We start from the raw sequence: 23,398 nt of genomic DNA, 5'->3' as shown, positions 1-23,398 counted from the left end.
TGAAGCAAACATCAGACTATCCAATATACAGGATGGGCTAATCGAATTAAAACTTTCAACCTTTTCAACCCTCCTCCAGGACCCTCTTCTCATTTCGTTAAGAAATATTGTATTCGATGAGTTTAAATACATACCTACAATCAGTAGAGGACAGTAAAAAATACATTCACACCACCAGTTGAATGAAATCCTCAAAAATATAATTTATAGAAAAAATCTGTCCTCGAATCGAACTGAAAGTCCGATTCGACTGAAATTTCAACAGTAAACGTCTACGACGATGTACTACACTAAACTTATTTCTTTTCGAAATATTTACACCATCTGGCGATGAGGCTAAGTTCTTGTCAGACCACCCTCACATCAAACCAATTGAAAAGTCCCCGGTCTGATGCACAGATGGCGGTGCTAGTATTAAATCCATATGATTTTCAGTTAGTACCAAACTTCAAACGATACGTGTCAAAATTTGACAGCAGTCCGACCATTAGTTTGTGAGATATTGCGTTGTGAGTGTAGCTACTTTTGTCATTTGAAAAGAGATGACAAAAAGGATTTCGTAAGCTGATAAAATATTGCTTTTCGAAGGGAAAAAATACAGTTGAAGCTTGGCTTGATGAAGAGTTTCCGGGGTCTGCACCAGTAAAATCAACCATTATTGATTGGTATGCTGAGTTTAGACGTGGTGAAATGAGCACCGAAGACGGCAAACGCAATGAATCAAAAGAGTTCACAAATTGATTCTGAATGACCGTGAAGTGAAATTGATCAAGATAGCAGACATTATGAAGATATCATCTGAGCGTGTACATCATATAATTCACGAATATTAGTACATGAGAAAGCTGTGTGCAAAATGAGTGCCTCGCGAGCTCACAATCGATCAAAATCAACGAAGTGTTAACGATTCTGAGCTGTGTTTGAAGCTGTTTAAGTGCAATAAACCTGAATCTCGATATGTGACAATGGATGAAACATGGTTCCATCATTTCACTCCGGAGTCCAATCGACGGTCAGCTGAGTGGACTGCACACGATGAACCGAATCCAAATCGAGGAAAAACACAACAGTCAGCTGGCGAGGTTATGGCATCAGTATTCTGGGATGCGCAAGGTATAATATTCATTGATAACCTCCACAAAAGCCATTGAGGCGATTATTATATAGCGTTATTGGATCGTTTGAGGATGAAATCGTTAAAAAACGGCCTCATTTGAAGAAAAAAATGTGCTGTTTATCAAGACAATGCACCGTGTCACAAATCAATGAAATCAATGGCAGAACTGTATGAATTGGGCTTCGAATTGCTTCTGCATCCACCGTATTCGCCAGATCTGGCCACCAGCGACTTTTTCCTGTTCTTAGACCTCAAAAGAATGCTCGCTGGAAAGAAATTCAGCGCCAATGAAGAAGTAATCGCCGAAATTGAGGACTATTTTGAGGCGAAAAACAAATCGTACTACAAAAATGATATCAAAAAGTTATTATAGAAGATCGCTATAATCGCTGTATCGCCCTCGAAGAAAACCATGTTGAAAAATGAAATCGAATTTTGCCGAAAAAATGTGTTTGCTATGGTAGACCGGGGACTTTTGAAATGGGTCTGTTATAACTCTTCAAAAATTTTCGCCAAGTTAAGTCGAAAAATTCTTCCTTCTCGAGGTTGAAATTTTTATGTATAATTGGTGCCGAAAACATAATCAAACTTCTGACAATCTGCATATCGTCCTGGTATAAGATATAATCAAATTATGATAATGCGATTTGTAAGTTGAATCGATTCCCGAAAATTATTAGGGCTTTGAGAGGGAAGTCTCTAACCGTATAATTTGAAATGAAGTGGAACGTGTTACGCATATCGCAATAGTTGAGAGTATGGCAATTCTTCTGTATATCCAGTCCAAACTCGACTATAATAAAGTGTTGAGGGCTCCCAAATTGCGTGGTACCAATTACCATTTTTCAGAGCGTAATCCCAATTAGAATAAAAAAGCAATGCGCAGCTTTATCCGAGTAGAGCCGACTATTGGAAAGTTCATTTTCTTCATTTCAGAATCTGCCACAAATTGCCACATCCTGCGCACTTATATCCGTTGTTTGCCTGAAATTGTAATAACCTGAGTCTATTTTCTCATTTTTGTTTCGTCGTTCCACCAAAATTTGTTGTTATGAAAATTGCCACAGGATTAAGTGTCAGCAAATTGGTGTTTTCTCTCCGACTTGAAGCATTGTTAACTGCAAAGTTTTCATCCCTATTGATTATATGGTTTTGTAACTTTATATAGTTAGGGAATATTATGAAAACAACGATTAAAGGAATGAGTTATAACTTGTTCAGGAGTGGGAAAAGGCAGCGTTGAGGAGTTTCCAAGAATTAAGTTATCGAACAGGGCTGGATATTTTTCGGGAACATCGTCAATAAATTCATACAATTCCTTTACTCCAGATTCTATTTCCAATAACTTGTCTCAACTTATTATTTTCAACGTTCGCTGAATTTATGTTTACAATGAACCCAACGTTCTCGAACTCTATTTATGGGTGCCGTATATTCCTGAATATCCACAGAAAATTATTCATTTCGACAAGACGGTTGTTGTTGCCTTCCCATCAATTCGTTACTTCATTGTCTGAAATAAGTGACCCAAAATCTAATTCCATTGGGTTACTGGCGAATGACTGACAAAGGGATTCACATGGAAAATATGTGAACAGCAATATATGGTGATGTAAGCTGAGCTGTAATTGAACGATATGACAACGTTTCTTTCATATACAGATTGACATTCATAAACATGTTTACATGTTTTTTAAATCACCACATATGGTAATGTCGGAATTATTTCCTCACTTGATGAAGCATAATTTCAATATTGTTAAAAAGAATGAAACACTTGGCTATACGTTTAAAATTTTTTCTTTATGTGAAACCTATAACATGTGTTTCATTTCTTTTATCAATATATAGCAATATGTTAATTTTTATACCCTGTGTCCGTAAAGTATGGAACAAATTCATTTTTAGCTGAACAGACCATTCTAAGAAATAATCCTGGAACCCGTCGATTTTTTATTTCAATTTACCGTATTTTGAAATAATAATCTAATATACAGGGTGAATAATGACGTCACCGTCATTTTTTTCAAATGGAACAACCCCATTTTGTCTCGATTTTCCGAATACTCTAGCTGAACTGATTCCAAGAATGTATCACATGTTGATTCCAATTGGTACAGGGTGGACAAAAATACTATAGTTTTGTGTGTGCTCATAAAGTAACGCGTAACATTCTTTATTAGTTAAATTAACAATATTATCAAAAATACTTATTGTCTAGTGGCAATTGGTTCGAATGTATCACCCTGTAGTTTGTTACATTTTTAGATCAATAAAAATGTATAAAAATAAGGAATAATTTCTGCTAGACCTCAAGTACCAACCATGTTTGGAAACAGCTCATTTTTATCAATCTAAAAATGTAACAAACTACACGGTGTTACATTCAAACCAATTGCCGCAAGACAATAAGTATTTTTGATAATATTGTAAATTTAACTAATAAAGAATGTTACGCGTTACTTTATGAGCACACTCAAAACTATTGTAGTTTTGTCCACCCTGTACCAATTGGAATCAACAGGTGATACATTTTTGAAATCAGCTCAGCTAGAGTAATCGGAAAATTAAGACAAAATGGGGGTGTTCCATTTGAAAAAAATGACGGTGACGTCATTACTCGAAAGTAATTAACCCTGTATATTAGATTATCATTTTGAATTACGGTAAATCAAAATAAAAAATCGACGTGTTTCAGGATTATTTCTTAAAATGGCCTGTTTAGCTAAAAATGAATTTGTTCCATACTTTACGGACACAGTGTATACAAATATCCATGTATCATAACATTTGAAAATAATAAAAATTGTAAGTATCTTTTCGATACCGAATCATTGAACATATATCCATGAATTTAAGCTCTTCATTAAAGCTTGAATATTGGAGATATTCGAAAAGGATGTATTCTACTTCACAGGATTCGATATCAAATTCGAAGTCCTATATAAGGATTGAAAGGATGGAAGGACATAGAGTGGGTGTCTTTATTCTCCAGGCGGGGGTTTGAATTTAAGAAAGCGCCCATTCAAACTCGGCAGAATTAAAAACAATCAATGGAATGAAAATGAATACTTCCTACTTCAAATAGCTTTTGGAAAAATAAACACATTGTGGCTCCGGATTTAGTTTTCAACAATAAAAGTCTTCCACGTACAAACCTCTAGCTGGAAGTCTCGAAAAGTTCAAGATTCATAAAGAATCGAATGGAGACAACTCGAAATACATAATTTAATACTCTACTCCATAGGACACAGGCCTAACAGGTATGAAAATTTAATTTTTTTAATTCCTTTACTTTAACTGAGGTTTCCATCGAATTTTGCCAAGGAGCATTGTCTTGGTGAAAGAATAGTTATTTATAATACAAGTGCAGAAGGCATTGGTATTCTTCCACGAAATCGGAATTCAAAAACGAGCCACGAAGTGGCGAGTTTTGGAATGAACGAGTGGTAGAATGAGCCTTCTGTACGAGTATTATACATTATTTTCTCTAATTCATTGCATTTTCATTGAAATTAATGAAATATTTCCATAAATATAATTTAGTGATTTTTGCATTGAAAAATGTTGGTTGGCAGAACTGATTTCTTTAAGGCAAATTGATGAATTGACAGATAAAGCCGTGGCGGAAAGTTCGGAGTACCAACATAGAATAATAAAATATAACCATGAAAACTGTGCGTTTCTGATATATTCTCGCACGATTTTGTTCTACAAGATGTGGAAGAATGAACGGAATAACCACAGAATTGGAGAAAATATTTTTTTCTTGCAGTCGAAGACGTTTCTTTTCAATTTCTGTCTACCTAACCTAAAATAAAAAAAAATTGTCAACAGTACCAATTTGTTTCCAGATTAACAAATCACCAATTCAAACCATTTTCTATTCAATGTCAGTGTTAAAATGAATCTGATGTGTAAAATCTGGGAATGAAGCGTCATTGGCAGGCCATTAAGATAAGCATAATATGTCAGAGAATGGATAAAGTTTATTCAGTAAGGTCGAGCTATATACCTCTATTATGTCGTGTTATTGTTGATCGATTTTCGAGAGATAATGTTCGTTACCCTGTAGAATAGCGAATCGAATTAATCAACTTCTTCTCACTTATACAAGAATATGGGCGCGAAATAAGATCCTTTCTTTATCGTCTTCAAGTAATCAATCTGCATGGTGGTGAGTGAAAAATTGAATTTGAGACCGACCGGTAATGTTCTTAGATGTAAACCAACAACAGAACAAGGCTAATAGCTTGTAAAACGGAAAAAGCTTTGGATCAGATAATCTTGGGAACATGCAACGAAAAATTTACATGATAGATTATCTCTGAACCCTCCACACAGTGTGGCTTGTACAGTACGGTGGAACACGCGTGTATATTTTTATAAAGTGCAATATTCATTACTTTGAATAGGGGGAAACCATCCAAAGTTTACATACATTTATGTACTACATCATTTGCTATATCCCGTCACAAAAATAATTGTTGTTAGGGGTTGTTCCAAACGAGTTGCATTCGAGATAAATAATTTAGGCAGGTTTATAGACATCGCGTAAAATGATAACTTTTCATTCTATACAGGGTGATTCACCGGGATGGCCTATTAGACGTTTATGGAAAAGTTATCATTATTTTGTGCTGAAAATTTGCATGTTCAGGTTTGAGACAATGATATTTCTCCCTCAAATATTTCCTGATCTCCACAACTTCCAGTTATACCGGAAACATACTACTACGTCCTCATTTCAAATGCCACACCCAGTATATTATTGCATTATTTGTAGGCTTTTTTGACGAAAATTTCGGCAATATGCATTGGCTTGGGTGAAAACTCAACGGTTCATGAGTTAATGGGATTTTTATGAAAAAAATGGTGGCGATAAGGACTCACATTTTTTTTGGTATGTCGACAGAAGAACCTCTTTTTGAAATAATTTTTTTCTTTTTCGACAGACAAGTAGTAGTATGTTTCCGGTATAACCGAAAGTTGTTGAGATCTGAAAATATTTCAGAGAGAAAGATAATTGTCTCAAACCACAACATGCAAATTTTCAGTACAAAATTTTAATTAGTTTTTCATAAACTTCTTAATATGCCATCGCGGTGTATCATCCTGTATATTTTACATATTCACGATAACAAAATCTGTTCTCTTGAACATAATGAATCCACGAAAGGGACGAATTTACCTCCAAACTCTGTATGGAATTATATGTCGACCAAATACAGAAACAATTGAACTTTTTCCCAAAACTTTCGAATCTGTCGAAGACATTTAGCTCAATTTTTTCTTCCTGAAAGAGTTAGTTTGAAGTTTTCAGTATTTCACCGTTGCTAAAGTCCTATATCTGTACAAATCAATCAGTGCAAAGATGGGAGCGATCCAGAGTTTCTTCGAATGGATTGAATCTAGTCCAGGCCAATTATTACAGATCGATAAAGTTCAAACTGAACGAGAAAACATTGGAAGTGTTGTCGACAACTGAAACAAGGAAAAAGAGAAGGGATTCCACTAGAGGCCACAATAATCAATCACTTTTAACTCAAGGTATGAATAATGCATTTTATGCTGATGGAGCAATTGTCATTGATTCTTTTCGAAAATAAGTAATGAACGAAGCTTCGCGAGGATTTCGAACAATGTATCAGCAAAATTTCGAGGTCCCATACAGGATTCGCATTGTAGATCAAAATTTCGTTGATAAACCTGCGAGAAAACATAAATGATTATCCAGAATTTTTTTGGAGAAGACGTTTATTCCAATTTTGAATACACAACATTCACACTTATCTTATTCGCAGTATGAATTCTATTTTTGTTGTTTAATTTGACAGTCAATAAGTCCTGAACCTGAATCGAGATATAGAAGTTAAGAGTCGCTACACTTTATATTATTTGAAAATGGATAAAAAACCTTCAGCTATTGATGAAACACTGCTTTTCAATAGCAAAAAATACTGTACAAGCAAAACAATGACTTTATAAGTGATATTCTGTCTCTGATTCATCGACAACAATGACCTAAAAGTGTTCAAGTGTTGAATTTAAACGTCATTAGAAAATTGGTTAATGTCTGAAATTAATTTTTAATAGCATAATATGTGATGGCTTACAGACATATTGGACCTTTCAACTTCCTCGGTAGCTCAGTTGTTGAGAGTACTGGACTGGAGTTTCGTAAGTTGCGGGTTCGAATCCCGGTCGGATGAGGTACTTTTTCCGGAATTGAAAACTGTCTGCAAGCCATCACAAATTTTGCTATTTAAAAATCCTAAACACCACCGACGATGCTGAATGTTCTGGTCGCCGAAATCCAGCAGTTGTTTTATAAAACATTCAAAACAGTCCACGAACTACTTTGAGCGATCGTAAATTCGAAATGCGTGAGATAGCGGTGCAGTTAAAGTTATCTGAAAGTAGTGTATTCACTATTAGCGTGAATATTTGTCCATGAGAAAGCTTTGCTGAAAAAGGTTGCTGCACTTGCCAACCGCTGATTAAAAACAAATTCGCATCGTTGATTCCTATTCGCTATTTAGAGTAGTTAAAAAAAAAACAGGATTTTTCACGGCACTGAATGAAACATTATGAGTCAGAGGGAGCATCAGCTGAATGGAAATCTGTCTGTGAAAATCATCCAGCGATAAATGACAAACATTATGACAGATGACAAGGTTATGGCATCAGTATATTGACACATGCATGGTATATTATTCATTGAATATTTTGGTAAAACCATCAACGCTTAATATTTCATCAGGTTATTGGATCAATTGAGAGCATAAATCAAGAAAAGAAGTCCTGAGATGCAAAAAAAAATTCTCTCTCACCAAGACTATGCTCTTTGTCACAAAACGAGAAAAATCATGGTACAATTGAACGGATTGCACTTCCAACTGCTTGACCTTTTAGGTTATTCTTCAGATCTTGCTCTAAGTGATAACGGGCTTTCTTTTGAACCACAAAGAACGCTACAGAAAAAAATGGGGTTCATAAAAAAAAATTGCCGGGGATGAAGAATAATTTGAAAGCGAAAACGATTTTTGCTGCAGAAAGGGCATTTAGAAGTTAAAGAAACGTTGGAGTATATGTACCACTAATATTGAAGTAGAAGATGTTGACGAATAAAGTCGAATTTTTTTAGTTTTTATTAATTTTTTTAGGTTAAGTTAGGTTAGGCTGCATTTTTAATGGTTAAGCCTGGGACTTCTTGAGTGACTTATGATTTAAGGATAGTGAAACAAAGAAGAAATAGTGAAACTGATGAGACCTTAAGATCCTCACGGATAATGGTAAGCATACTGGGGAAAAATCGGGACATAAGATAAAATAATGAAGCTGAATGAATTTCGAGCATATCCCCGAAAATATCAAAGACAATTGAAATGGTTCAATTTTCGCATACAGCCATTATACCGAAATAAGGCTATTCCCGCTGGACTAGAAAAGTGTTCTCCATCAAAAATATACGTAACGCAAAAATGAGGTGAGAGAAGTGGAAGGCTGCATGTAGGCCTTTTTCCCAAGGCATTTTCAGTAAGTAATTCGGATTTATGACAGTAATCTGAATCAGATTTGGGAGCAGAAGCATCGTTCGTGAAGTTGAATCTCATACACTTTTCTTGCTATGTGCTTCTGTGAACATTAATATAAAGTTTCGTAATTTAATGTTCGTATTGTAGACCCCCGAATTCTTATATTTTCCACTCAATTTAGAAGAGAAAGCTGAAACTAGAGAGAAAATTCATTGTACAATTTTTACGAACGCTTACACTTCAGACAATCATAAAATAACCGACTGTCTGCTTTCACAGTAATTTAGCATTTTTTAAAAACTTCCGTTTCTCCACTGTCGATTGAGCCTTTTGCGTTTCTTAACGAGTCGTATGAAACACCATTTTGAACATCGAAGAAAATACTGTAAACCAAGAATCTTTTTATTCAACAAATTCTGTAGCACTTTTACTGCTTCGATATGATGTTTTTTTGAGTTCGATATTTTCCTTGCGTTGAGATATTCAGTTTTGGTAAATAAACGAATTTTGGCAATTGAAAGCCATTATCGATAGAAATTTTTAACTACAGGTACTATAGCCATCTTCCAACTTTTCGATACCATTTCTGTAGTACGATTGGTCTTTCGCTTCAAAATAGGACTAAGTTTCGGCGATAACTTCTTCATTGCCGCTAAATTTCTCTCCAGCGAGTATTCTTCCGACGTCTGACAACAGGAAAAAGTCGCCGGTGCCAGATCTGGCGAATATGGTGGATACAGAAACAATTCAAAGCACAATTCATGCAATTTTACCGCTGTTCTTTTGGAGGTATTCTATGATTATTATACCTTGCGCAGCCCTGAATACTGATGCCATAACCTTGCCAGCTGACTCCTGTGGTTTTCCTCGCTTTGGATTCGGTTCATCGTGTGCAGTCCACTCAGCTGACTGTCGATTGGACTTCACAGTGAAATGATGGATCCATGTTTCATCCATTGTCACATATCGACGCCAAAAATTCAGGTTTATTACACTTAAACAGCTTCAAACACTGCTCAGAATCATTGACACGTTGTTGCTTTCGATCGATTATGAGCTCGCGCGGCACCCATTTTGCACAAAACTTTCTCATGTACAAATATTCGTGAATGATATGAAGTACACGTTCAGATGATATCTTCACATTGTCTGCTATCTCGATCAACTTCACTTTACGGCCATTAAAAATTATTTTCTGAATTTTTTTGATTTTTCGTCGGTGACAGCTTCTTTTGGGCGTCCACTGCGTTCGCCGTCTTCGGTACTCATTTCTCCACGTTTGAACTTAGCATACCAATCAATGATGGTTGATTTTTCTGGTGCAGACCCCGGAAACTTTTCATCAAGCCATGATTTATCATTTACTGTATTTTTTCCTTTCAAAAGGAATATTTTATCAACACACGAAATTCTTGTTTTTTTTATCTTTTTCCAAAAAACCAATGTAGCTACACTAACAACGCAATATCTCACAAACTAATGGTTGGATTGCTGTCAAATTTTGACACGTATCGTTTGAAGGTTGGTACTGACTAAAAATCATATGGATTTACACTAGCACCGCTATCTGTGCATCAGACCGAGGACTTTTCAATCAACCGAATATATTTGTATACAATACGAAAAATATTAAATCGATTAACTGAATAATATCGTTCATAGATTCTTCTTAGGCCCTGATTTTAATAGAACAATTTAAAAATTCCTGAACAATTATCAAAAAATAATACACAGTCTTGCTATTATAACCATTTGAAATCGTATTATTACTATTTCGAAAGCCCTTTTAAATTGATTGCCGTTTCGCAGAAACTGGATATAATATGAATAATTTCCAAGTGAGAATTCTCCTCAGAAATCTGGTAGTGTGTCGGAAAATTTCCCCATTGAGTTTGCATGACCATCATTGGGATTGAATGCAGAAATGTGGTTGATAATTCGATCTATTGGACCATGGTTCGAAAAAAGTAATATTCCGAGTTGTATGAAAAGTTTGGGGGTCTTTTCATATTGCCAAAGCCGAATATTTTCAGAATCAGAGCAGAGGTGAAATAGATTTACCATGAATGCCTCAGGATGAAATATTAAAAGGCGGAGTAGAAGTTTTAATCGAATTCATGCGATAATAGTAGCTCCTCTCAAAACGCTGTGAGTATGCAAGAATACGAGGAAACGGCTTGCTGCTTGGTTTCGAAAGAAGGTAAAACTTTATGATAAATATTCCGGTTTTGGAACGGGACGAAAAATAACGTAGATTTTCATGCATAGTTGCAGAAAAGCTCTGGAACCTTTGACAAATTGCGGAAAATTCGGATATAAAATATGTTTCGGTCGGTTTAGCCTATAACGCAACAAGAAATGTTGAAAGGGGTTGTGTAGAAAAGTTATGTAGGCAATTCCTGTCATCTTCTGCCAAAGATTATATCAAATAATATTTGCTCAGTATCTGCTCTACCTAAAACACACTTCCTCTGTTTGATATTCAGAAAAAAAGTTATCCATCAAAATTGATAGCTTATAAAAAATGCAGAGGGATCTCCGAGAAGCCGAATTATACTGGTCTTTTCATTTTATCCAGGTATATTTCTCGATTCTAGCAATTTTTTCACATAAGTTCATTATTTATCCATCTCACTGAATATCTCGACGCTCTTAGAAAATATTAGAAGTAAATATACAGTTGAAATGTTCCATTTAAGGAATTCCCGTGCATTTGTCTTACATAAACTAGAAAATGGCCCGATCGATTAGAAAAGTTTGTTGTTTGATTCATTCGATAGGATACAGGGAGAGTTTAAAAAAAATTAAAACGAAGAAAAGCAAAGAGGTACAATAAAAACTTGAAAAGTTCGTAATTTCATCCATTCTAGAATATAATGATATTCGATGGATTTTTTTAATTGAAAAATAATTGCCCACCCCGGCTCCGCACGTTCTATCAGTCCACCCAAAATACATCCTTCGAAGTGTCAAATTATACTCTATGATTGTTCGCTCGGTCGGAGGAAAAAGGAAAGCTTTTTTTGTTGTTTTTCGTTTTAGGTTGAGAACATATGAAAAAGGATTTATGATGTGAGTTTTTTAATAAACTGCCTGCGGTGATGATAACTATAAATTGTTAAAAGGTTACAAAGGGACAGATCCTTAATTTAGAAGATTATTTAAACTTTCAATCCTCTCTAGAGTTGTTGTAAATGAATTCACAGCTTGGCTTGAGTTCCAAGCTTCTTGGCTTGAGCTTGACTTGATTTCAAGTCAAGTTATAAAAGACCAAAAAAATGGAAACATATATTAAATCACTATAAATCATACCAAAATAAAAAATTTAAAAATTGAGTTTCTTAATATTGAGAAACCTCCAGGCTTTGAATGATTTCATAATTTTCCATCCAGGATCTAAGACATATGAGGCATCTTATAGATTTGTCGCCTAACCTATTGCGGGATTTTCTAACTGTAAGAGCAGCTCTGGAAAATTGTCTTTCAACAGGAGCTGAGGATGATGGCGTGTATGAAAAAATCCTTGTTTGGCCATTTTGGCCAAGTGTAGGAAGAAATTTCTGAACCTACCTAAATCTACCAATAGATTTCATAGAAATGTGAGAAAACTACTAATTAAGTCACACTGGCGAATGCTTCAGTCTCTCGGCTCTCGAGGACTACCCTTATTTAGTTCAAGCGTGCACGAGATTGCAGAAATATATGCCGTGCGATGCGTGCATATCAAGCCCAAGTAATATCAAGTAGCTTGATATCAAGACAAGCAATAATTATCTAAAATCAAGTCAAGTCATGCTCGAGTATGTAATTTTTCACGAGCTTGATTTTCAAGTTAAGAAGTTGCTTAAAATATCAAGCTACTTGTCTTGATGGATCCCTAGAAACTCATAATAACAAATATTTCAAACGGGATCAACCACTTTTGTAAATTACAATTCGAATGAGTCTGTTCGAAATGAATTCCTATTATATTATTATTAATCAATTGGCTTGAATTTATGTAATATGTCTGATTTCATAATTGTGTCATATTGGCTGTTTCCTGTATTGTGTTGTACTTTTTTAGAGCCCTGAAGAATTTTTTGGAATGAAAATCGAAACCGGTCGGCATTGTTTCAAAGAAAGTTGTTTTGATTTGAACCCAGAACTCTTTCCTATAAAAAAAACCTTTGCGTATTAGAAAAAAAAAGGTCTCAAACACATTTTCCATTATTATTAATATTTTTTGAGTTAGGGTTCATAATGTCACATAATGATAACAATGTCCAATGTGCATTTCGAACCATTATCTATCAAGAATTCATCCCATATACCTACCATCAGATATCAGCCAAAGCTAGTGCTCTCCTACTTGAACTAAACAAGCCAACATACGAAGGTAATGCTGATAAACGCCTATAGAGCTAATTGCTATAATGTGATAGCCAAGCCAGGAAAGATTGATTCTAGGATGATTTCCACTACCTAGCCGTTTTAATGTGATTGATTCTGATCGTTGGTGAATTGTTCCCGTATCCAAAATGGTTTATGCTTTCGCTAAACAGCAGTATTTGGCTGTATTAGGGGTATACAGCGGAATCTATTCAATTATGACCTAAGTAACCAAGCTAACGCTTATCACATCTAGCTTCAGGAACGATCGAAGCTCATCACAAATAATTGCTTTGCTCATGATACGCCATCATTTGCTGATAAGTACACACCGAGGTGCAAGTAGTTGTGAAAATTCTTGATTTTGCTTTCATACACTGAGAGAAGTGTTTATTTGATATTATCGAAAATGCATTTTAGTTAATGAATCATTTATTGGATATATGAACAAACAAATATCAGTTTCATGGAAATAAATAATTTCTATGAAATCCCCCCAATCATTATTTATTATTAAACTTCATTTATTTACGCATAACTTATATTGATAATTAATAAATGCTGAAGAAATATCGATTTGAAGGAAATAAATATAGTTGAGGTTAATATATTATTGGGTAATAATTAATAAACCTTATTTATATGTAATATGTATCCATGCTTAATAAAAAAAATATTTCAATTCAGTAATGGTTAACGTATTTCTTAGATAATTATGTTTTGGTTGTTTCTATTATCCGATTATTAGGGAGTTCATATTGAGGGTATCCGGGTTTGTACCCTAGTCATCTTGATCGCATCTGTTCCCTCTAACCACTGTTCTGCCAACATCACTACTAACTATGCAGGTACAAACGATCTAAGCCCAAAATTCAGTACAGATGTGCTAAGCGGAGTTCAATAAGCCCATAGTAACACAGATTTTTTGTTTAAAAAGGAAATTCAAAGGACAGATCCTTCAAGGAGATGCGCTTCTCTTTGAGGGATGTGTCCTTATACTTTTCCACAGATTGGATCGCTAGAATTATGTTAGTTTGTTAATTATTAATAAATCCTATATTCTGAGTGAATAAATTATTGAATTCTTGAGAGAGTTTATTCATAAAAAGCAAATGTTCGTTAAATACCAGTTGAAATTTTGTTGATAATAAATTTATATTATTTGTGGAGATAACGTAAGTCCATATGAATTATTTATAACCGAAATATATTAAATATTAACAAATAACTTGTGAACAAATATTTTATTCCCTATTAATAAACTTTTTTGAATGCATAATTTAACTATTAATGAATATATTAAATATGAATCTACTGTAATAGTTGTGAATAAATAACCTCCAAATAAGTGCTTTATTAATAAAAAAATATGGATTTCTCTCAGTGTAAATTACGTAACATGTTGTACGTTCATTTATCTACAACTCCACTTTCCCAAAGTCCAACACGATGTTTTATATCGATGACAAGAATTGAGATCCAACCCTTCAAACCATGACTGCAGATTTGTCGAACAACGGTTACAAATAATGCTGGAATCACGAACTCCTTCAGCTATATGGGATATTCCTTTTGTACCCCTTGTTCTAATCACGATTCATTAACTTTTTCCCCAACCAATTTCAAAGGAACCGAATTAAGTAACCACTTTCATTAGATTGTCGACCTGCCTCTTAGGCTAGGTCTACCCTATCTTGACCTCCCTTTTCAATTCTAGAACTTGGCGGAACAAGGACCTTCAGATACTAATAAAACGTAAACACCTCTGACACAAGTTGGCAGAAGCAAATCAGAGCAAACTTGGGAGAAATTGTGAAGTGGAGTTCATCTTTTGATGCAATAGGAATCAAACATATTTGAAGTAATCATTGTGGAAAGATTGGAGAAAACGATAGTAGGTATCGATTAAAAAAAGAAACAATGGTTCGATGCTGCCCCTCTCATCAATGATAAACTCGAGGAAAATTGATTGATTAGGGTTGAATGATTTCCTTGATAAAAGTGAGTCTCAAAGTCCGTTTTAGTTGAAGATGTGGAATCTGTACTAACAATCTCGTCTCCCTATACATCGAACACAATACAACCAACATTTTTGTTATTTCTCTCCGTCATTATCCAGAACGTCGTATCCTTTTTGGATTAACGAACAAGAGAACATCTTTCTACACCAATCAATGAAGCCTGAATGCCGATGCCCTATAGATTGGCGTATACTGTTGCATTAAGGGTGAATCTTCTCTGACAATATTGTAGTTAGGTAATCCGGTATCCTGTATTTATGAACTGTCCAATAGACATAATAAATGACTTCTACCCAGATGTGATGAAGGTTTGAAACCTTATTGGATAACAAACGATATTTTAGCGGCTTCGTTCAGATATTTGGTGAACGGAACTATTCAACTAACACTGTATTTCCTTTCGCAATCGAAATTCAATCGCTGGATACAGATTGGCCAATCTTGTCGGATATAAAAAGGGAAGCTTCAATTGGATAAGGAATACAAATACATACAAATATTTAATTCGAGAATGAAGGAATAGAGAAAATCAAACAACGTTATTTAAACTTAAAGAGAGCTGCAGGTAGATAGATTCTTTATATTGATGTTCAATATTATACAATGTTACAGCATCTCTACATGAACGGGAAGGTCCAATGATATAAATTTAAAAAATGAAGGACCCATAATGGATCCTTGCGGAACTCCCATTTGAACGTTGAGCTTCCGAGAAAAAATATCATTGCAATAGACATACTGCCTACGGACACCCAGATAAGATGTTGAAATTTTCATACTTTTATGATTGGAACCATAATTAGTATAAGTAATATTGATTATCTCTGGTTAAATAGTGTTTGACATACGTATTTCGTTAAATAATTATAATCAATATTCTTTCAGCCATAATATAGAAAATTTTAATCAGAAATTTGATAATGATGAAAAGCAACCTACTCATTTAGACCTGTGAAGAGAATATGTATTTCAATCCAACTAACATAACTTGACTAATTAATAATCATAATAATACACTCTGTATGTTGATTTTCATTTTCAGAAAAGTGGTTCAAGAAAAACTTGGACACATACCTGGAGTTTTAAGGATGAATTAAGAAATAATAAGGTACATCCGAATGTTCTGAATTTGTGTATGTTTGTTTTCGTTGATCTCATATGCATCCTGACAAAAGGAAACTCGATGACAGCTCGCTATGACAACCTCGCTAACATGTAAAATATAACAAATAAAACAAGCTAATCTGTCTTCTTTGTCGAACATTGTCGGAAGGAGAATTTCACACCAATTTGGGAATGCAGCATCCAGGACTGTGAGTGTTGATGATCACTTCCAGATATCGTATTTCGCTTCCTGAAATGTACATGTGATAATCTATCGAACCCTTTCTGATGAAACAAAGCAACGTAATCATGTTACAGGAGACAGAACCGATGAATTCGGAGGAGGAGCTACGATCGAAATTTCACTTCATTATTCTCGCTACAAAACAGTCTATGACACGTAATATGTACGTTATAATTACCTCATATTTAATTAGGATATGTTCAGGGAAATGTCGAATTCGCCATAGATTAGGAAATACCAATTACTTGTCAGGCTCTAATTGAACTGGTCCTATCTGATGAACCAGCTTGTGATTGTGGATTGCATTCAAGATTCAATCGCAATTATAATTCGATTCGTTCGTAGGCGTTGAGCCCTTGGACTCGAAGAAAATGGAAGAAAAGGCAGGATTTTTCATTTTCACCCTTTTTTTTTGTTTTCGTTGTTCCGCTGTTATTGAAGGCTGTTTTGATGATTAAATTTTCGTTTTGCTCAGTCTATTGACAGACCAATTGAAAAGTCTCCGGTCTACCATGGTAAAACACGTTTTTTTGGCCAGATTCGATTTTATTATTCAACATAGTTGCCTTCGAGAGCGAGACAGCGATTATAGCAATCTTCCAACTTTTCGTTACCATTTTTGTAGTACGATTTGTTTTTCGCTTCAAAATAGGCAGTTTCGGCGATTACTTCTTTATTGGCGCTGAATTTCTTTCCAGCGAGCATTCTTTTGACGTTTGAGAACAGGAAAAAGTCGCTTGGGGCCAGATCTGAAGAATACTGTTAATCTAGAAGCCATTCAAAGTCCAATTCATGCAATTTTGCCATTGTTTTCATTGATTTGTGGCATGGCACATTGTCTTGATGAAACAGCATCATTTTTTCTTCAAATGGGGCCATTTTTTTACGATTTCATCCTACAAACGATCCAATAACGCTATATAATAATCGCTGTTGATAGTCTGGTCCTTTTGGAGGTAATCAATGAATATTATACTTTGCGCATTCCAGAATACTTTATTTTTTCCCTTCAAAAAGCAATATTTTATCAGCACATGAAATTTTTTTTCCAGGTAACAAAAGTGGCTGCTCACAACGCAATATCCACAAACTAATGTTCGGACTGCTGTCAAATTTTGACAGGTATCGTAGGTGAAAATTTGAATCTGAATAAAATAAATTCATCAAATTACGAAATTCAAATGAATCATTCCTTGAATTGATTTTTGTTGATATGTGTATAATGTATATAATAACATTAATTGCGTCAGTTTGTAACCATGTGATATACTCGGTGATATATTTACAAATAACCAATCTATATTGTATATTAATTTGTAATTAACTGCAGACTCAGCTTAATTGCACCTGCTGATGGAACACTCAACTTATTATAGAGCTAAGTTACAAATATCACATTTACTATAATGCTCAAGGCTTTCACGGACGGATTGTTGCACAGAATTGGAAAATTCCAGGCTTCTCAGCCGTGGTCTTATTAGAAATCTCCTTTTTAAATTTTGAATTCGTTAACACTTCCCTATATGTATTTCTAGTACATATTTCTCTCAATTTCCAGTCGATAGGCAACAACGTATTAATGATTCTCAGTAGTGTTTGAAGTGCAATAAACCTGAATTTTTGCGTCGATATGTGACAATGGATGAAACATGTCTCCATAATTTCACTCCGAAGTGCAATCGACAGTCAGCTGAGTGGAGTGCACACGATGAACCGAATCCAAAGCGAGGAAAAATACAACAGTCAGCTGGCAAGGTTTGGGCATCAGTATTCCAGGATGCACGGGGTATAATATTCATTGATTACCTCCAAAAAGGCCAGACCATCAACAGCGATTATTATTTAGCGTTATTGGATCGTTTAAAGGATTAATTGGTTGAAAAACGGCCCCATTTGAATAAAAAAAGGTGTTGTTTGATCAAAACAATGCAGCTTGTCACAAATCAATGAAAACAATGGCAAAATTGCAAAATTGAATTCTGCTTCGAATTGGTTCTGCATCCACCGTATTCGTCAGATCTGGCCCTCGGCGACTTTTTCCTGTTCTCAGATCTCAAAAGAATGCTCGCTGGAAAGAAATTTAGCGCTAATGAAGAAGTTATCGCCGAAACTGAGGCTCATTTTGAAGCGAAAGACAAATCGTAGTACAAAAATGTTATCGAAAAGTTTGAAGATCGCTATAATCGCTGTATCACCCTCGAATGCAACTTTGTTGAATAATAAAATCGAATTTTGCCAAAAGAATGTGTTTTACTATGGTAGACCGGGGACTTATCAATTCGCCTGTTATATTATCATCATCATTCTATTTTCTTTTTCATTAGTTTTAATATCGAGGGACCCATTATGCTAGGAGATGCAAAACCAATAACCAAAATTTTATAACTCGTCTTATTATACATCTAAAATTGTCTCAGTGCGGATTATATTCTTGAGCTTGAAAGACCAGGGCTGTTTTTGTAGGAAATTCCCTCTAATTAGCTTTTATAGTTTCCGGGAGAAGCTCTAGATGATGAGGCAATTAAATTTCAATTACGGAATGTTCAAGACATGTTCTCGAGGTGTGAAAGCAAATTACTATCTTACAAGAGGCGAATCACATCTGAAATGCCCTTTTGGTTTATTGTTTCTGATAGTATTCGTTTGAGGAAAGGGAACCCATAATGAAATTCTCAGTTGCCAATTTACAATAAGGTTTATTTCCCTCATCCTCTTGGAATTTCTCTATTGAAAAAAATAATTTAAGAATCAGTATTATCTCGGAGGGTTCGGTAAACAGGATATTCGTAGTTTACAGTTCTAACAGGTCAATTGAAAAGTCCTTGGTCAACCATAGTAAAACACATTTTTTTGGCAACTTTAGATTTTATCGTTCAACATAGTTGCCTTCGAGGACGATTCAGCGATAACAGCGATCCTCCAACTTTTCGATACCATTTTTGTAGTACGATTTGTCTTTTGCTCCAAAATAGGCCTTAGTTTCGGCGATCACTTTTTTCCATTGGCGCTAAATTTCTTTCCACCGAGCATTCTTTTGAGGTCTGAGAACAGGAAAAAGTCGCTGGGGGCCAGATCTGGCGAAAACGGTGGATGCAGAAGCTATTCGAAGCCAAATTCATGCAATTTTGCCATTGTTTTGTGACACTGCACATTGTCTTAATGACACCGCACCTTTCCTTTTTCAAAATGGGCCGTTTTTTAACGATTTCATCCTTCAAACGATCCAATAACGCTATATAATAATCACTCTTGATGGTCTGGCTTTTTGGAGGTAATCAATGAATATTATACCTTGCACATCCCAGAATACTGATGCCATAACCATAACATAAAAAATTTTCAACTGGTAGTTAACGAACATTTACTATTTATAAATAAACTCTTACAAGAATTCAATAATTTATTCACTCAGAATATAGGATTTATCAATAATTAACAAACTGACATAATTCTAGCGATCCAATCTGTGGAAGAGTTTAAGGACACCTCCCTCAAAGAGAAGCGGATCTTCTTGAAGGATCTGTCCTTAAACTTTCCCTTTGATTTGAATTTCCTTTTTAAACATAAAATCTGTGTTACTATGGGCTTATTGAACGCCGCTTTGCACATCTGTACTGAATTTTGGGCTGAGATCGTTTGTACCTGCATAGTTAGTAGTGATGTTGACAGAACAGTGGTTAGAGGGAACAGATGCGATCAAGATGACTAAGGTTCAAACCCGGATACCCTCAATATGAACTCTAAAAAATTACCTAAATTGGCAAACGGTTGTTCTCAGTCCCTAACAATCGGATAATAGAAACAACCAAAATAATTATCTAAGAAATACGTTAATCATTACTGAATTGAAATATTTTTTTATTAAGCATGGATACACATTACATATAAATAAGGTTTATTAAGTATTACTCAATGATATGCATTAACCTCAACTATATTTATTTCCTTCATATGGATATTTCTTCAGCATTATTAATGTAAGTTATGCGTAAATAAATGAAGTATAATAATAAATGATGATTATTGGTGGGATTTCAAATAAATTATTTATTTCCATGAAACTAATATTTGTTTGACCATATATCCAATAAATGATTTATTAACTATAATGCATTTTCGATAATATCAAATAAACACTTCTCTCAGTGTATCATCGACAAACGTATAATATTACGATAGTTAAAATTCGAGATTGTGTATATCATTAACAAATCTGAAGTCTTATTATCACCAAAAATTCTGCTCATCGAAAACCCCAGTATGCCAAATCCCGTTCAACTAAGAATATTTCATTCAATAATTTTGCCATTGGTTGAATGTTCCACGTTCAAACCTCTTATCTCACGAAAACACGATAAACGTAATTTTCGTCATATCATGAAACCTTTTAATTCGCGTAAATGGTATAATTAGTCCGTAGTTTCATGAAACAATACAGAAATTATGAACGGAATATGCTACTTTAATCAGGAATATGGTTTCCTCTTGATGGCAAGAGAACCTCCGTTTCTGCCTCAAAGTGACTTGTTATACCGAAGGATCTATTATATTTTCATCTAGAAGTTTCGTGAAATAAAATGAAGGGGAGAATTATTGCCATAATATGATTTGTTCATTCGAGATAATAGTTTTCTGCATAATCCTATCAATGCTTGTGTTTGTGTGGTCGACTTCCACGATACGTAGGAATCATAATCGAAAATAACCCAAGGAGAATGCATGTCATCAAGGAAGAGTAGCGATATACCGGTTTCACTCTTGTTAGGGATCATCAGTACCGCATAACTCAACCCAAGATGACAAACGAAAGAAATATTAGGCACCTTATTGAACGCTGTATTGAATTGTTCCTCTTTTCCCTTTTCTTTTTGTATTTTCTTCATTCTTTACCAAGTATCAGCCATTTTATTTATTATTCACATAAAATTGTCTAGATGGTTTCGACATCTGTATTGACACCATTGATATAAAATTGAAATAAGATAATTGATAAGAAATTGAGATAAGAATCAATTAGAGTGAAAAATGCAATATCTTATGGTATAGATTGATGAACATCCAAATAGGAGATGTCATTGTAAACATCTCATTAAAAAAGTCAGCTCGTTATTTTTCCTGTCATGAACTTGAAAGATGTTTGAACGATCGAAAAGTCAGTTTGACCATATTATGCGCAGGTATAGTCTCATGTATGGTGCATACTTGTCGAATACCTCTCCTTTTGAATAACTTTTGTATTCCATAGAATAGAGATCCATTAAAAAAATTCAATTCTCTTTCATACAGGAGTAAATTTTTGTTTTGCAACATATAGTACGATAGGATTATAGGTATATATCAATGCATTTCCATTAGAGAGGGTTTTCATCTAACGAAGCACTGTTAATGGTGGAAGATAATCCTTAAATAACCACGAATATCGATGAAATAATTATGATACCCTCGTAAAGTTCTATGACGCATGTAACAAATGAAAAAATATATATTTTCGATGAATAATTTTCCTGCGTTCCACTCATGAGTACCTACTGAAATTAGGTATCAAAGAGATGAAAATGATGACGATTCTTCATTAGAAGAATTTGTCAAAAATATGCAAATCATTGTTATTGGCAGGAGATGTGAGACATAAAAGGATCCTGAAGAGAAATTACCACTGGTGTCGAGAATATTCACCTATAACAGAATAATGAGAAATTCATTCTATAAATTTTGATGACAGTATTTTGAATTGACAAGTGACAGGTATAATTAAAAATAGAATTCCATAGAAAAAATTACTGAGGAAGTTCCTATCCACTTCAAAGTTTGGAATCGATGTAGGACTGAATAGAGTCCAAAAGCCTTGGGAGTTGGGAGTGCAAAAACTAGTTCCCGATTTCCCCCAAAATAGATGATGAGGGGAACGATAGGATTCGGGATCTTTGGATATTCGAATTTATCCTTCCGCATTGTTTTTGCGACCGTAATTCGTGTTTGTTCAGCGAAAAGAAGAAGGAGAAAATTCACGTACGATCATAACGAATTCACGAGCATATCTTCCATATAAGATTTCGCATCTAAGATCGACAGAAATGAACCTTCTGTTTGGAACGTGGCAGCAGTGACGTAGCCTATGATCATTTGCGAAGGATTATTTATATATAACTCAAAAAATTATTAAACAAATATTCAACAACCCTCCTTTAATTTTTTTGAAAAATACGAGAGGCACCTTATACCCAAAGACACTAAAAAAAATTCAGAATATGATAGAAACACTAATATTAAATCATGAACTTTCAGTGCTCCTTTGTTCGTCATTTGGACCCTGTTGTGTCTCATTTATTCTAGCGTATGGAAGTACGAAGTTATGCCTTTCAAGAGTAAGTTGAAGGCAGTTTTTGGGTTTCTTCCATATTTATCTTCAAACCTTATGCCTCAAACCAGTTTTGGGCATCAGCAACGAATTTTCTTCGGCTATACTTATTGCAGGATTTATTTAATATTGATGTCATCTGCATAGCTACCGGTTTTATCAGATTATATATTCACAAATAGATCATGTGTGTATAGGATAAATAAGATGGGTCCCAATACTGAGCCTTGTGGCACTCCTTTTCTTATTTCTTTTTGATGTGACGAGCAGTTCCATATAACCTTTTGTAATATCTGTGCAATCTGTGTGAAATACTAAAAAAAATTCAAAATTGCAAAATGTAAGTTAGCTCCTATTCTATTCATTCACTATTTATTAGCTCTTTTATTGACGTGTTGATTTGGGATACAATATACAGAACACTCTTCATAAGTTGAGTTGTACCTTATCATTAATTCATCTTGTACAGGTGACACGTAATCTAACAGTGAAATATTCAAAATATGAGGGAATGATGTTGAAGTTTCCGTTAACAAATTCCTAACTTTTTGAACGTAGGAACAACTCAATCTCCCACCAGAAATATGAGGGGGTTTCCGACTTATTAGTATTCTAGTATTTCATGGTATCGTGAAATATGCAGCA

At 34.6% G+C, this 23,398-nt stretch overlaps 1 protein-coding gene across 2 annotated transcripts in view; it reads left to right on the top strand.

Annotated features, from left to right (window-relative positions):
- Nucleotides 1–23,398, top strand: part of LOC123685793 (hemicentin-2-like) — a 369,812-nt gene that overhangs the window by 195,719 nt on the left and 150,695 nt on the right. The gene's annotated exons all lie outside the window — the stretch shown is intronic.

Source organism: Harmonia axyridis, chromosome X (genome assembly GCF_914767665.1).
Source record: "Harmonia axyridis chromosome X, icHarAxyr1.1, whole genome shotgun sequence".
NCBI classification, from domain to species: Eukaryota; Metazoa; Arthropoda; class Insecta; order Coleoptera; family Coccinellidae; genus Harmonia; species Harmonia axyridis.
The sequence above is the reverse complement of the archived record's forward strand: the minus strand, read 5'-3'. Positions and strand labels throughout refer to the sequence as shown.